Source organism: Polistes fuscatus, unplaced genomic scaffold (assembly GCF_010416935.1).
Source record: "Polistes fuscatus isolate 324 unplaced genomic scaffold, CU_Pfus_HIC Scaffold3, whole genome shotgun sequence".
NCBI classification, from domain to species: domain Eukaryota; kingdom Metazoa; phylum Arthropoda; class Insecta; order Hymenoptera; family Vespidae; genus Polistes; species Polistes fuscatus.
The window spans coordinates 3,097,887-3,113,866 of NW_025113107.1; the positions used below are offsets into that span (position 1 = coordinate 3,097,887).

A 15,980-nucleotide genomic window follows, 5' to 3' on the forward strand; every position below is an offset into this window, starting at 1 on the left:
CAATTTCGCATTGAAGCGTTGAATGTCGATTGTCACGGTATTATTTCCAGATCCTAAAGCTGGTCTCACTCGTAGGTACAACCCATATATCCACACACATGCGGATCCCTTGTAACGTCATAATACTGAACTAGCTTGCATTGCATTACACAGACGTTAGAAAGCGAGATCCCATAGGATTGGACGAACGCGCTTCGTTTACGAGAGTAAACTTTGACTATACTACTGGTTAATATGGTACCGTGCTATTCTTCCCACTTCCTACCCTCATCCCCCATCCCCATTAAGCTCCCTTTTCAGTTCCTTCCAAACTACTAGTAATCTTCAATGCATTTCTAACAAGGTATCTTCAATCCATAAGCTTCTCATGATTATCTATCTTTCTATTTCTTGTTATTGTTTTATCTATGTTGTTTTAATTTAAATAAAGTTATTATTAATTAGCTTTTTGTATGAGTAAGAGTATATCAGAGGCAAAGGATTTCATCCTAAATAAAAATTCAATGCTATAAATAGGATCCTAATATTCAAATTTTTCCAGCATCCCATGAAGCTATAAACGAGCTAAAGTACATTGTCTTAAAGAAGTACTTATTCTACAAAATGAAAACAATCTTCCTGGATATTTTATATCAACAAATAAATGTACAACTCACACTAATTTTGTGAACCCTAAAAATAGAATTCTTTGTATTCGTATAACCTAATAAAAATTGTATTATCCAAACGATAATATAAATTTAATTTAGGGATCGTATGATATACTTCAATACGTATTCCAAGATATTGGATAAGGAAAACCGATTGAAACGATTGAAGAGCTATACGAAACACATACTAAATCTTTAGTAACAATGACGGATAGGGTAGCAATTCGAAGGTTGTTTCTATGAGGTGGATACAAAACACGTTTGATCGAGCGTACGAACGTGCTCATCGTTGCCTCGATAAGCCTTTTGTTTTCAAACCATTCCCACTGTATCGGCCAGTCGGGTTTTAACCGATTCTCGGACACAGCGTCCATTGTAGCCACGATTGCGTACTGAATTTAAGCAGACCATTCGAAAACTATTGTCCATAATTTTTTGTCTTCATTCGCATGTCAAATAATAAAAAGTCAAAAATCCTGGTGAAATTTTCTATTTGTAATTCAAAATTTGGTCTCCAATCAGATAAATATTTCTATTGTAAATTTTTAGTGTACTTATTATTAGTTTTACTTACTATTAGTTTTTATAATTCAAAATTTGGTCTCCAATTAGATAAATATTTCTATTGTAAATTTTTAGTGTACGATATAGGAAATAGACTTAAACATCATAAAATTATAATGTTACTGATTGTCTTAGGATAAAAAGAAAAATTAAGAAGCATGAAAAGATACCCGAATAAAACATCCTATAAAATTATAAAGTAATATTTTGTTTATCAACGTACTATCGCGTTCATTTGGATGAATATGATTAAGAAACAAATAACGCCGTAAAACGTCGTTAAAATGATGCCAAGGATGAACAAGACAAATGGTCAAGAAATAGTTTAGGAAATAGGAATAGGTATGTAACTGACTTTTCCCTCAAGTCCGGTTTACTTTGCCAATTCGGCTAAATGACCGTAGACGACGTCAACGAAGGAAAGTATACGAACTAGGAAAAGCGTGCTAAAATAATCTCTACGCTGACCAACAGTCTGGACAAACGTATGTTACATTTCCACAAACTATTTGCATTTGTACATTGGTGTGCGTATGATGCACGTATATGTATCCGTATATTTAATTATGAGGTTAGAGAATTAATACTAATTAGCTGATCTTCATATTTTAATAAAAACGTAATTGCAAATATCCATATGTGTTTGTATTGATTTATGTATTTAAGTATACATTTTATTTAGTTTGATATGTTTTATCCATGATACATATTATGATTATATTAAATTTAGGATTATATTTAATTTATTACTTTGTTAATATTTTTTTGATGAAACTATGGTTCTGTAATTTCATAATTAACTAAATTATTTTAAAATTGTTTGATTAATTTTAATTGGTCTAACTTGCTTCCTAATTTCAATAATATTATGCATCTGGTATGCACTGCAATTTTAATAAATAAATGTAATAATTTAATGAATAATAAATACACTGTGCTTAAAATTCTATAATCTCAAAATTATTTCCACAAATAACAAATCCATTCCTCGAATTTAGCCAGACATTTTTATCGCACTCATTATAAATAAATTTCTAGAATTAAATTCGTAAAAAATAAGAGATTAAAAATAAAAAATGAAACGATCAGCAAATTCCAGCTCTCTCCCCCTGTTTTAATACCCTTTATACTTCTCCTAAACAAGTCTTGGACTTAATGCTCTTCTAAAATGTTACCACCACTACTACTACTACTACTATTATTACTACCAGCAGCGAAAGTACTTTCCAATCCTTTCTCTCTCTCTCTCTCTCTGTCGCTCTCATTCTCCTTCTTTCAATGCGATAAAAAAAGCTTAAGTAATTATCTTGCGGCCTCTTTTCTAGCTACACGAGAAAGAGAGCAAACTATTCACACACACAAATACAGGCAAATATATGCATACATAGATATGTATACATTTTGGACTCGTTCTTTTCGTCAAACGTGCTACGTTGGCATCTTTTCAATTTGGAAGTACGAGTGATGTGCTTCCTTCTTCTTCCGAGGTTACAAAAACAACAACAAAAAATTAAAAAAATTAAAAGAAATAAAACCGCAAAGGGGTAGAAGAAAGAAATAAGAAGAAAAAAAAAAGAGAACAAAAGAAACGAGAGAAGAATTCGTCTATTATTCTCTAAACGTCGAACAGCTACTACTTACCACTACTACCATAAACTGTTACCAGTAAATGGAGGGTTAATCAAAGAGCTAAAGATCTGGATCAACGAACAATTCTTTATTTTTCCTCCCTTAGCAGACTGCATTTGTATCTATGTGTTTCTATGGTATATGTGTCTCTGTGTGCGTGTTTTTAGTACGTATCACTTTAACACCAGCTAAGAATTTGATTTATGTGTGTGTGTGCGAGTGTGTAGATGTATGTAAACACACTAAAGTAAAACTAGCAACGAGAAGAAGAGTATTTTATCGCTGAAGGATTTGTTCGTCTTTGCTTTTTTCGCCTTTCCGAGTCTGAAGAAGCACTGGCTCGTAAGAGGGAAAAATTACGATGCATTATGCGCAAAGCGAGTTAGAAAAATTAATGGACGAACACGTACCACGCTGAGCGTTTATTCGAAATAGAATTGCGAGTACGCGATTGCTACGAGTTCTACATCGTAAAGTAAAGAAAAAAGAAATACGAAAAAGAGAGAGAGAGAGAAAGATAACTAAGAATTATTTTCTTTTCACCAATATTTTAGATCTCTCAGAAAATTCCTCTTGAATTTTGTATTTACTATATTTCATCGATTTATTCAATTAACATTGTAAATTCTTTTTTTCTCTATTGATTAGCGCACACACACACATTTTAAGTAAATATAATTTTTATTTAATAGTTTTTATCATTTATTCATACTCGTCTTAAATTCTAAAGGATTGACCAAAAGTTTCTAAATAGTTTTAAAACTTGGTTACTTTTTTCCTAAATTGTTTTAGACTAATTTTTTGTTGTTTAAATAAAATTGCAAGCTTAAATAAATGTTTATAATCTTAAATCAAAAATTAATTGACAAAATTTTGAGAAAGATTAATTTTTGCTTTGTACTAACTTACAGTATTGTCCTAAATAGAATAAATATATTTCTTCTTTTAGTCTCTCTCTCTTATTGCATTGTGGAACTGGTCAAAAATAAAACGACGATAGCTAGCTCGACGGACCATCCATTACAATTCTAAAGTATAACCAATTAAACGAAAGAAAATTCAATTTCAAAAGAACATTTTTGTAAAGAAAAATTTTCAACAATATGTTTCTCATTAAAACTGAATCGATCAAATTTTATTCCTTTTTTTATGCATCTACTCACTCACTCCTCTTTTTAAATTATTATCTTTTCCGTATCTAGAAAGAAAGCATTTTGAATCTTGGTTTATTGGAACGTTTCGAATGAATTCCTTTGCGTATTCTATTTCATGAACGATTTCCTACAATTTTCCCATTGTCAGAGAATATAAAGAGGAAAAAAAATGGAATAAAATGAGTTTTCGCATTTTCAACACTTGACGAATATCTGTTTGAAATCGTCTGAAATTAAGTTTAATTGTAAGTTCTTTCTTTTCTTCTTTTTCGATTCATTTCATGAACAATCGGATAAGAGTAAAACAATTATAGATATCGACCATCAGCCATTTTTTCTTCTAATTGAAAGTGAATTCGGTAGTAGAATCGTTTTCCTTCTAATATCACGACTTTTTTCTTCGAAATATATTTCATACAAATTTCGTTCCATTTAATTTCATTTCATTCATTTATTTTAATTCTATTCTTTTACAAGATCATAAATGGTACAATATGGAAAAACCCCAATAAGCTTATTTTTATCTTAAATATTCTTTCTGGGTATTTTTTCCTCTTTTTATTTTGTTTGAGATATGAATCGATAATGAAATCTCGTAAGCGTGATTGTGAGACTCACGAAAGGATAAAAAAAAAAGGAAACATAAAAAAGAATAACAATATACAAGAGAAGGAAAAGAGAGTAGGATAAAAAATAAGCTACGAAGAAGTGATAAAATGTGGTTAGGAGATAAACAAAAAAATAAGAAATATCGTAAATCCTTAAAGGGAAGAGCTTCCGTGGTTTCTCAAGGACAACAGCGATAAAATTGTAGGAACTCGAGACGAGTAATAAAAGCCAATTTGGTAAAATTACGTGTACACAGATTCAATGGAATTAGATTGACAATTTAATTTAACGTTAATCATACGTTAACACAGTAATACTACGAAGTTATAATTGTCGTAAAAATTTTGTGTAAACTGTTGGAAAGATTTTCGATGGTTTGTCAAACGGTAATCGACTTTTTCGTTCGAAATTGTTCGTGTGAACGCGCACGCGAAACTACTACGACTACAACAAACGAGGACTTTGAAACATGTTCTTACAATTTGTACTCGCGTTGTGAAATTTGAGTTGAGTCGACAAAGTTGAAATCCCGTTAGAAAAGAAACATCGGATGACAGGGATAAACTCGAAAACTTCTGTTATTTTTCGTCAAACTACTTTTTCGAAGTTATCGCGAAAGGGCTTTCGAAACATCTCGAGAAATAATAAAACGTTCATTTTGACACTTAAATTACTGTAACTCAATTTTTGTTAGTATCTATAAACAAATTTAAGCAATACAAAAAATTGATAATATAATTTATATTAATATAATAACTATATCTTCCATTCCAGGAAGTCCTAACCTCAGAAGCTTTCTCTTACTGATTAGCCCTCTTCCTCTTCTCCAGTACTTTCTGAACCTTTCCTTTCACTCCCTTCATATGTCGTTTAACACTTTATTACTCGTCTTACTTCCTCACATTTCACTTTCCCTTAATTCCTTTTCCTAAAACTCTCATATCGCAACTGAAAACAAAACTCAACATAATAACTACACTATACTGAAAATGAGAACTTACTTTTACTATAAAATACAGAAAACTCTTGACTTCGCATATTAACGGAGCAAATTAATTATTCTGCGAATTAGTTGGGTAATGTGCACGTTAACGGCTTTCGAGCTTTAGCGGTAACATATGTATTAAGGGTTCAAATGAGAATAGAGAGGAGTTCATTGCAAAACGCGAAGGAATAAAGAAGTATTTTACAAGCCCTTAAGTTCTAATGTAAGTTCTTTACACTCTTCCGCTTACACATAACGGTGTAAGATTATAAGTGACATTGTTAACTCACGTTAAAAAAGAGGACATTTTTATGTAGTACTTTTAATTAATTTTAATTGTCCTCTCCAATATTGGTAATACGCGCCTCTAGCCGATGGGGAATTACTAGACACTAGCGTTCATACCCCCACCACTCAGATCTCGAGTGCGTGCGCCCTATTGGGCCCATTACCGAAAACACTCGGTCTATTCTTTCGCTGGATGCCTACGAGGACACTTAGAAACCACAAGCGAGTGCATTGGTAGAAGAATATAGAAGTTGTATTTGCCAAATTCCTCCAACACAGAGTCCTCCGGCGATTGGATTAAGCTAATTATGAGGAGGGTGAAAAGGTGAATTAAAATAAAATAAAACACTTGGTTGAGCCAATAAGTGCAATGCTTTATTGGCTCGTCAAAAGCCTTGCGGCAAAAACCTTGGTTGGTATCAAATACAATGGACGGCGATGGATCACGAACTCTGTCCGTGATCTGCTTCTCGTCACGATTAACTCGGATGGGTAATCACGTTGAAAGAAATAGAATTTATATCTCTCACCGTTAATTATCGCCTCTACGTCTCGGTTATGGTGATTATATAAATATCACCTTAATTATCGCCTCTGCGATCCACCACCGTCGATATAATATCTGTAAGACGTATTCGTCTTAACAGGTAAATTCTCGCTCGTTATCTCCAAGTATTTTCGTATGCGTCCAGCGAAGGAATAGCCCGAATGTCTTTGGTAATGGACCCTGCAGGGTGCACTCACTCGAAGGTCGAGTGGTGGGGGTTATGGACGCTAGTTACTAGTAACTCTCTATCGATTAGTGCGCACACAATAAATCTCGGTTTTTAGTTACTATCGATTTTTGGTTATGATCGATTCCGATCGTACAGAAGTCACAGACTAACAATAAGACGATTATACCTTAGGATATAAGATAGCGACGGTGGCGGATTGCAGAGGCGATAATTGACACATAATTATGGTAACGAAACGCAGAGGCGATAACGAACGGTAAGACATATTATTTCTTATTCAATCCAGATTAACGAGAGGAGCGGTCCCACGTGCGTTGTCCGTGGTTGACCGTTTTTAACGTGTATTTTAACATCAACCAGGGTTTTTATGCCGTAAGACTTTTCCCTGACGAGCCAATAAAGCATTGCACTTCTATTGGCTCAATCACGTGCTTTTATTTATTTTAATTAACCCTTTCACCTTCCTCACAATTAGCTGAACCCAATCGCCAGAGGACTCCACACATGTTGGAGGAATTTTGGCAAATACAGTATAAATGAGGTAGAAAAATAAATAATAAGTAAAACAAAGACATGTCAAAATACGTCTGATCAGAAGTTGCGAAGACTAATGATTGAGAAGAACCCTTTTCTTCTCAATCTCACCTCTACTCACCCTTGAGTAGAGGTTAAATTAATCAAAAGAACAGTCTCTCGATTTTTTTTATACATACATATATACATCACTCCTTAGCCGGTGTTTATATTTCAATGTTGTCGTTTTTATCCTATTACAGTAGAAATTATGTAGGTAACCAGTGAACGAAAGAAGTAAAGATATTAATCTACAGTAGTAATTAGTATACTATAATAGTGAAATATAATTACGATAAGCACACGCATTTAACACACGCAAACTAATCTTAGTTTAAGAATCTCTTAAATGAAACATTTCACTCTAATAATTTCATATTACTAATTCGAGAAAACTAATGTCTCTTCCGAATATCTCATTGGTCTCCAACAAGTTGGATACGGTCGACACGCATATTTATAATAAATCAGAGACTATACTTGTGTGTGTGTGTGTGTGTGTGTGTGTGCTCTCAACTACACCGTCTCTTTATTTTCTTTCTTATATTTTCTCTCTCCTTCTGTAAGGAAAGATTTATGAACGTCTCGCGTGTTTAAGTTCGTATCGTTGTAACTAAAAACAAACCTAAAAAAAAAAGAAAATTGCTATTGTTTTTTCTCAACAACTAGCACCCCTACGCTTTGCTCCCTCTGAAGATCATGATTCTTAGGAAGACGAGATGGTGATACAGAACAAATAATGAGATGCAAGAGAGAAGAGGACTTTGCTGAAATAGGAAAGAATTTTCAATACAAAATTGAATATGCTTTTATTTTTATTTATTTATTATATTTTCTTGTTGAATTAACCAGTTAAGCGTGGCGATCTCTGTGCAGAGCGCGCTCCGGTGTGTGTCACGATAATCAAGCGATGACGGATATAGTCGTCAAACACAGAGTAAGTAGCGCTGTTGAAATATTGGGTCAAAAAGACGACTTTGTTCTAGAAAATGAACTATTTTGTTAGTAATGTACACACAGTCGCTTAATATGAACTTATATTTATACATAATAAACGGAAAACTTAGAGAAAAAATCGAATATTTATAGAAGTTAAAAATTTAAACTGTTGCTGTCGTGTGATATTCACGGAAACAGGGAACAAAGCATAGTAACACTTTGTATGTCGGACACCAATACCGCGATTCTTTTCTAATATCTTCTTTTTCTAATATTTTTTTGGTTTTGATAAATCAAGATGAAAATTAGGATAATTAAATATCCAGTGTTACTGCACTGTTTACGAGTTAGCTCTGCATGAAGTTATGAGAGAGAGAGAGAGAGAGAGAGAGAATCCAACTTAAATTATTTATAATTTTTATTTGCTTGTTTCATTTCGTCTTGACTTCTAAACATTTTAAACATATTAAAATTTATGAACATAATTTAGTTTTCGCCAAATTTACAATTTAAACATCAAATTGTAACAAAATTTTACGCATGACGGATATAGTCATCAAACACGCTTAACTGGTTAAAGAAAAAATAAATCTATGAAAAGTATGAAACGTATTTTTCTCATGAAAAATGTTTGTTACTGTTACCGTAAGAAACTATCCTATACTTCGATAGGAAATTGTTCTTCTTGCACACACATTTATCCTATTATTTATTTATTAAATAATATATCTTGTCTCGAGAGTTATATTAAATAAACATCGTTGAAGAGATCGTTGTTTGTCGTCACGACAAGAATGATCAGAAGAATTCTTATTTATTCCTAATGTATGTACTACGTTGTAAGTTATTCAGACGTTCAATAAATTCTATTTGAAATGGAGGAAAAGAAAATGGAGAGAATAAAATAAATAACTAATTGTAAGATATAGAACAGAGAAGGAAAGAGAGGGAGAGAGAGAAAAAATTCATGGACGAAATTAAAAAATGAATCTCATTAATCTTATTAACTAATGGCAAAATTAATTCGAATTAAATGAGAGGAGATACATGCAATGAGAGGTTGCAGTTAGTAAAAAAATTAAATAAAATGTCTTCAACGAAATTAAAAAATAAATTAGATGTTTCTTATCAAACAGTAGCATAATTCATTCTTATTAAGGGAAGGAAAATAATGAGAATGCAGTAAGAAGATATTCGTGGACGAAAATGAAAAAAATAAAACCGAATGTTAATCTTATCATCCACTGACAACATTTATTCGAAATGAAGAAGAAGATAAGAAACTCTTGCATTGTTTTCTCAGTAAGGGTCTGTTTTTTAGGATATCATTGGTTGTAAAGAAAAGAATAATGAAAGGGGGATGAAAAAAGAAGAACAAATGAAAAGAAAATTGTAAAAAATTATTTAAAAAATATAAAAAGATAAGGAAGAACAAAAGTTGACCCTGAGCTCTTTCCGGTGTCGTTTGTTATCGCGTGCTGACACAAAGGAACCAGCAAATTCAAAGGGATGTAAAGATAGAAACGAAGAGAGAAATACAGAGAGAAAAACAAAGAGAGAGAAGCAGATATGAATGGAAAGACAAAGCCGCGAGAGTGAGTGAGTAAGTAAATAAGTAAATAAATAAGTAAGTAAGTAAATAAGTAAGTAAGTAAGTAAGTAAGTAAGTAAGTAAGTACTTAAGTCATAGCTGGAAAACTGGTACTAAGGGAGCATCGGAAATTCTCGTTAAGTCGTCACGAATCGTCGAGTCGTCGTCTTTTGTACTTTAATGATTCATGCTACGAGCAAGAAGAGTTTTCCTTGAAAGAGTTCCATTTGATATTGTCGATCGAGAGACAAAGAAATTTTGTTATCTTTTCGTCTATCTCTCTTCCTCTCAACTTATCTTTATCTATCTTTATTCTTCTATTTATTTTTTTCTTCTATTATAATAGAATTTCAACAAAAATAAAAGAAAAATTTCCATTCGCTATTTGACGATACATTGTTTGAAACTTCTTTTAAAAATAAGTATTCCTTTCAACTACGTAAATAATAACAATAACGTATATCTCGGGCTAATATTATATTTAAAAACAGATGGATATTTTATTGAATATTCACGAATAACGTTTTCCATAATTATGTATAATTTGATATATTCATATATATAAATAAATGTTTTGTTTATAAATATTATTTCGTGCTTTATCTTACGATAAAAGATGAATAAATTCTATACACTAGATGATGATAATGATGCTAATAATAATAATAAATATAAATAAATTAAAAAACTATTAGTTTAATGAAATAAAAAAGAAGAATAAATTAGAACTAATAAAAGAAATGAGGACGGATTAACGAAATAACCTACGTGAGAATGCATAATGTGAATGAAGATAAAACGACGTCATAGATAGCACGGCGTTTATATTCTTTCTACAAACTTTATTTCCATCTAAATTATTTCTATTTTTTGGAAAACGTTTTGTCGGAAAAATAATGGTAATCAAATTGAACAAAAAATAAACTGAAAGGTCAAATTCTTCGACTATGAAAACATACGCAAGATGTTCGTGATCGATGTAAAAAGATATAGAAGTTCTAGATAGAACGGTGACTAATTTTCTCAAAGAGAAGAAGAATTAACGAACGGATCTTTTCTCAAAACTAAATAGTATTTAACGAGAGCAGATGCGAATTCATTCTATACGTCAGTCCTACGGACAAGTAGAACATTCAGCTTATTTACCAGACAGGAGAGTTATCGTCCAGGTATACTCGACCGTAACACGATCTTGGATTTGCATACATACATACATATATACATATGTATGCGTGTGTGTATATCTATAAGTATGCATACATAGGTTGAACGTTCGAGAAGAGAATGATGAGGAAGAAGAGAAGCAGGATGTTACATATTATCGGAAAGAAATAAAATGAAGAAGGAGAAGAAGAAGAAGATGAGGAGAAGATGGAAGAGTCCCTCTTTATCCGATAGAAAAATCGTTTCACGATCGGTGCTTTGGCATTCGATTACCCGCAAGAACTTTAATGATTAATAGCACCGCTTTTTTACGGACGAACGCTTTATATTTCATCTCTCTTTCTTTCTTTTAGACTAAGAATCGCATATCCGATCTAGCGAAAAAACTCTTCCCATTCCGCAACATTGTAAAGATGAGATCACTACCAACCAACCAACCAACCAACCGATCGAGTTTAGAAAGAATGCGACGAAAAATGTTCTTTCCTAAAGAAAAAAGAATCCCCTTAAGAGCTCGAAGATACCCTGAGCATAAAAGAAAGTCTCGAACTCCTTACACGATCATTTACCAGCATCAGAGATTCCAAAGTAAGAAGCTAAAGGAAGTAGGAAGAAAAAAAAAGAAGGAAGGAAAAAAGCAAAAATATCGAGGAATGCGATTGACCTTAGCGGAGAATTTCTTACTACTATGACACACAATACCAAAAGTACAATAAACCACCAGCCCACACACTTACATAACGATCAGAACATTCAATGAAAACTACTTGTCGAATGAGAATCTACGTGTTAAGCGTTCTACAAAATGAACTTACATTTTTATGAATGGGAACACGATTTTTCTTTTTTTAATCTAAATTAAAATACATCTGTTAATCGGTTGTGTAAGGTAACGTGACATTTTTAAAATAGTGGAATAGGTAAAAGTCATAGTGAGCAAATAAAATCTCTAAGTGCATGCAATAAAATGATACGTCCATTTTATTTCTATAAAGTAAAAATATGTATCTATAGAAATAATTTAGTTCTAAAAAAAGAAATTAAACAGAGAACAAAATTAAAATAAAAGGGGAAAGAGGATAACACATTTCATGATTGTTGAATAATAAATGATAAAAAATGTATATAATTTTATCCATTGTATTAACTTCTTGTAAATCACATTTTTACATGAACTCAAATAAATAATTGGCTCTAAAAGAAACAAAATTAGAGAAAAAGAAAAGAAGGAAAGAAATAAAATAGAAAGATTAGAATAGATGAGAAAAGAGCATAGAAATTAGAAAGAGAGAAGAAAGGAGAAGAGGAGGTTTCGGGCAAAGTATCAAGAAAAGTAGAATAAGAAGAAGAAGAAGAAGAAGTGGAGAAGGATGAGGAGAAAGAAGAAGAATAAGAAGGGAAATAAGATGAAGAAGAAGAAGAAGAAGGGAGAGATTCGACGAGGAGACTAAGTAGTCAGCTAGAAATAGCTAATATGACATTCACTCTAAGACGGGCGGCCAGCCGGCCCGGACGAACGCGGTGCGTCTCGTAATATCATCTTCCTACACGATATACACATAATTATCATTATCACAATCCCATTTAACATAAAAAATTCAACATCGTTATCGTGATCGTCATTACACTATCGTAAGGAACAAAAAAAAAACACTTGAACACTTACCAACCAACCCAACGTTTATGGGATAAACACATTTGATTCAGTATCTTTATCTTTCTTCATCTTTCTTTATCTTTCATTCCTATTTTTTTTCTCTATTTCTAACCCTATAACTCTCGATCTATAAAGATACCATACAAGGAACATAAAAGAGAAGGAGAAATGGAGAGTAAAAAGAAAAAATAGTGAATACGAAGGAAGGAAGGAAGGAAGGAAGGAACGAACGAACGAAGGGTGGAAAGAACGAAATATCGTGGTGCGAAAAAACGCGATCGATAAAATACTATTCCTTTTTTATTTCTCTCTCTCTCTCTTTCTGTTTCTTTTTCTTACTCGACTCTCAATGTCTATCTTCATTTCTCTTTCTCTTTTTCTTCCAACTTTCTATCCATTCTCATTTTTCCATCGACTCTGCAACTATCATCCTGTGCTGTGTCGTGTATAAGAAACAAACGTAAGAAAAAAAAAGAAAAATAGGGAAAGAAAAAAAAGGTTAAGGATTGGAGGAAAAATAGAGGCGTATATATAAACGAAGAAGCTTTGTTTCAATAACTATTGTGCTTTGTTCTCTATGGTAGAAAAAAGTGCGCGTATTAGATTGATCGTGTAATAGAAAATTTATCGAAAAAAGCAACCATAAGAAGAAGGAGAACAAGAACAAGAAGAATTGTACAAGTTATTGCATTATGAACAACAATAAACACGTGAAAATTCGTGAATACTGTCAGTGCAACTAAAGGGCCAAGGATTAAAGTGTGTTATTAAATCAAATATACTTTAAAAACAATTATGGACAAAGTGTCATCGATTCAACAAGAAAAAAAAAGAGGACAATAAAAAGGATCGTCATATCTGTATAATAGTTCCGTATTGGCGTCGAATATTGTTTGTCAAATTTCAATAGGGGATCAATATCATCGTCATCGTTATTGCATTTACAATCGTCGTTGCCATCGTTGTGGCCATCGTCGTGGCCATCGTCGTCGTGGTCGTTTTGGTGTTCGCTTGGTGCTCGTCTTTGTCGCCGGCAGGAATCTAATTTTAAATGTTAGATAATGCACGCCAGTGTGCGCTCGGTTACTAAAACGGTACACGCCGGTGGTGCACAAACGTTCGTACGCATGCGCGTTCAAAGCGGAGAAACTCGAGCGGGAGGATGACGATACTACCTCTATCTCTATCTCTTTCTTTTTCTTTTTCTTTTTCTTTTTTCTCACTCTAACACACATATATATGTAAATGTATACATAGATATATACTTTCTCTCTCTCTCTCTCTCTCTCTCTCTCTCTCTCTCTCTCTCTAACTTGTTCGTTCCTTTCTATTTTTCGTTTCTTTCTTTCTCTCCCTCCTTTCTCTCTCTCTCTCTTTCTCTTTCTGTCTCTATCTATCTAACTATCTTTCTTTCTCTCTTGCACATACTCACTCTATTTCCGTTTTCACACTCTTCAATCCGGTGCTCTCCTTTCTGGTTATCTATTCTCTGCACTATCTCTCTCCCACTCATATACACATACGCGCACGCGCACCTCACTCTCTTTCTCTCTCTTTCTCTCTCTTTTTCCTCACCCTAAATACTCTCTCTTCTCGACTTTCCCTCAATCTATCTATTTATCTCTTTCTCCATTACTGTCTTCCGTTTTAGGTCCTCTTCCTTGCCCGTTTTTCATCTTTCTTTCTTTCTCTCTCTCTATTTCTTTTATTATATATATACATATACATTTATACATATACAATACATCTAAATATATATACATTTACATATAGTATCATATATACTATATAACTACATATATATAGTTACGTATACATAAATGTTTATGTATTTATATATACTTGTAATATACATATATACGATACTGACTGGTTGTATCACCCTTCCTTACCCTAACAGAAATATTCTCCCACTATTCAACTATATCAGACGAAATAGCAACACCTTTCCCTGGCCTTTTTCCTATCTCAGGTTCCATGCTCAATTACTCGTCCTATTGTCATCTCCTATTATTTTTCTATCTCGTGTTACTATCCAGAGTTACTATGTGATAACAAATATACTTTGCATGCTATCTCCCTTTTTCTTGCTTTCTTTCTGTCTCATTACGGTTTGACTGGATTAGTCGAAGGTCTTTTTATTACAAGATTTTCACCAAATAGTCACATACTTCCCCTGTTTTTTCTTAATATATAAAATCTTTCCGTATATTAAAAAAATCCTAATCTCTCCGTCAAAATACTCACTTTAATTTTATCTTTTAATTATGATACGAATAAGTCATAAATATTTATCAAAAACATTGTCGAAATATTGATTTTATTTTTTCAAATAATTAGGAACTAACTTATATCATAGAGTGTGTCACAAAAACTCGATTGGAAAATTTTTGGATCAATTAATCGAGTTTGTTTTAACAACTAACAACTTTCTCAAGATATTAAAATAGAAAGATAGTAAGAAAATAACTTGAATCTCACGTTTCGCAAAGTAATTCACGAATCGCGAGTCCGAAAAATTATAATGATTATAATCGAGACTCGAATGAACTATTTCAATTTCGTTGAAAGATGTGGACGTCGCGAGTCTTACGGCATCTTACAAAGCATCCTAGTCGAATTCGGCTACGAACAAAACTCAAGGGAATATGAACAAAGGGTTTTAAAGGTGTTGGAGTGTTGGTGTTAGGGTTGCGTCAGGGTCGAGACAAAATCCAAAAGGGAAATTCTAGTAGGATTTAATCTGTGGTTAGGAAAGAATTCTCTCCAAGTTAATTTCCTACGAATATATCAATTCGACTTTGGTTAAGTTGCCTGACTCAACATTGAGTAACTCCACTTGGAAGAAGACTAACCAACCGACCCACATTTAGTTTGCGGTCGGCCGATGACAGCTCTCCCTCTCTCTCTCTCTCTCTCTCTTTCTCTCTCTATCTCTCTCTATCTCTCTCTATCTCACTCGCTCACTCCTCTATCTTGACAAGAAAGAAAATGAGAAAAAGGAAGAGTTTCTTCCACATTGAGATAGTTCGTGATTTAAAATGCTCACCGAACTCTACGAGTCGTTTTATTTTCTATTTTTTGTCTTCTTTACAGTCGATAAAGCTGAACAACGAGATCTCATCAACCCCCTGGTTCCGCCACACCTTCTTTGACTTCTTCCTAGTACCCCTCTACTGTCATCTACATTCCACCTACCACTACACCTCGTTCTTTCTTTCTTTCTGTTCGTCCTCTTCTTCTTCTTCTTCTTATTCTTCTTAGTCTTCTTTTCTCTTTCGTCTTGGATCTCTCATAGAATTATAGTAGAAACTATAAGAAAGTTCTGCGCCATGCAACCCTGGTGGGACACTGATCGATCGGCCTCCCTTACGTAATATGATGAAACCGAACAGCGAATCGGTGGATAATTAATTTTAAACTCGACTCGAGACTTTAGG

General features: G+C 33.0%; 1 protein-coding gene across 1 annotated transcript in view; it reads left to right on the plus strand.

The window, feature by feature from the left end:
• Positions 1-12,330: 12,330 nt before the first annotated feature.
• The window catches only part of LOC122519241 (RING finger protein nhl-1), a 55,388-nt gene continuing 51,738 nt past the window's right edge, over positions 12,331-15,980 (plus strand). Inside the window, exon 1 of the mRNA XM_043638585.1 lies at positions 12,331-12,404. The gene's annotated coding sequence lies outside the window, so the exon portion shown is untranslated. The remainder of the gene's footprint in view (positions 12,405-15,980) is intronic.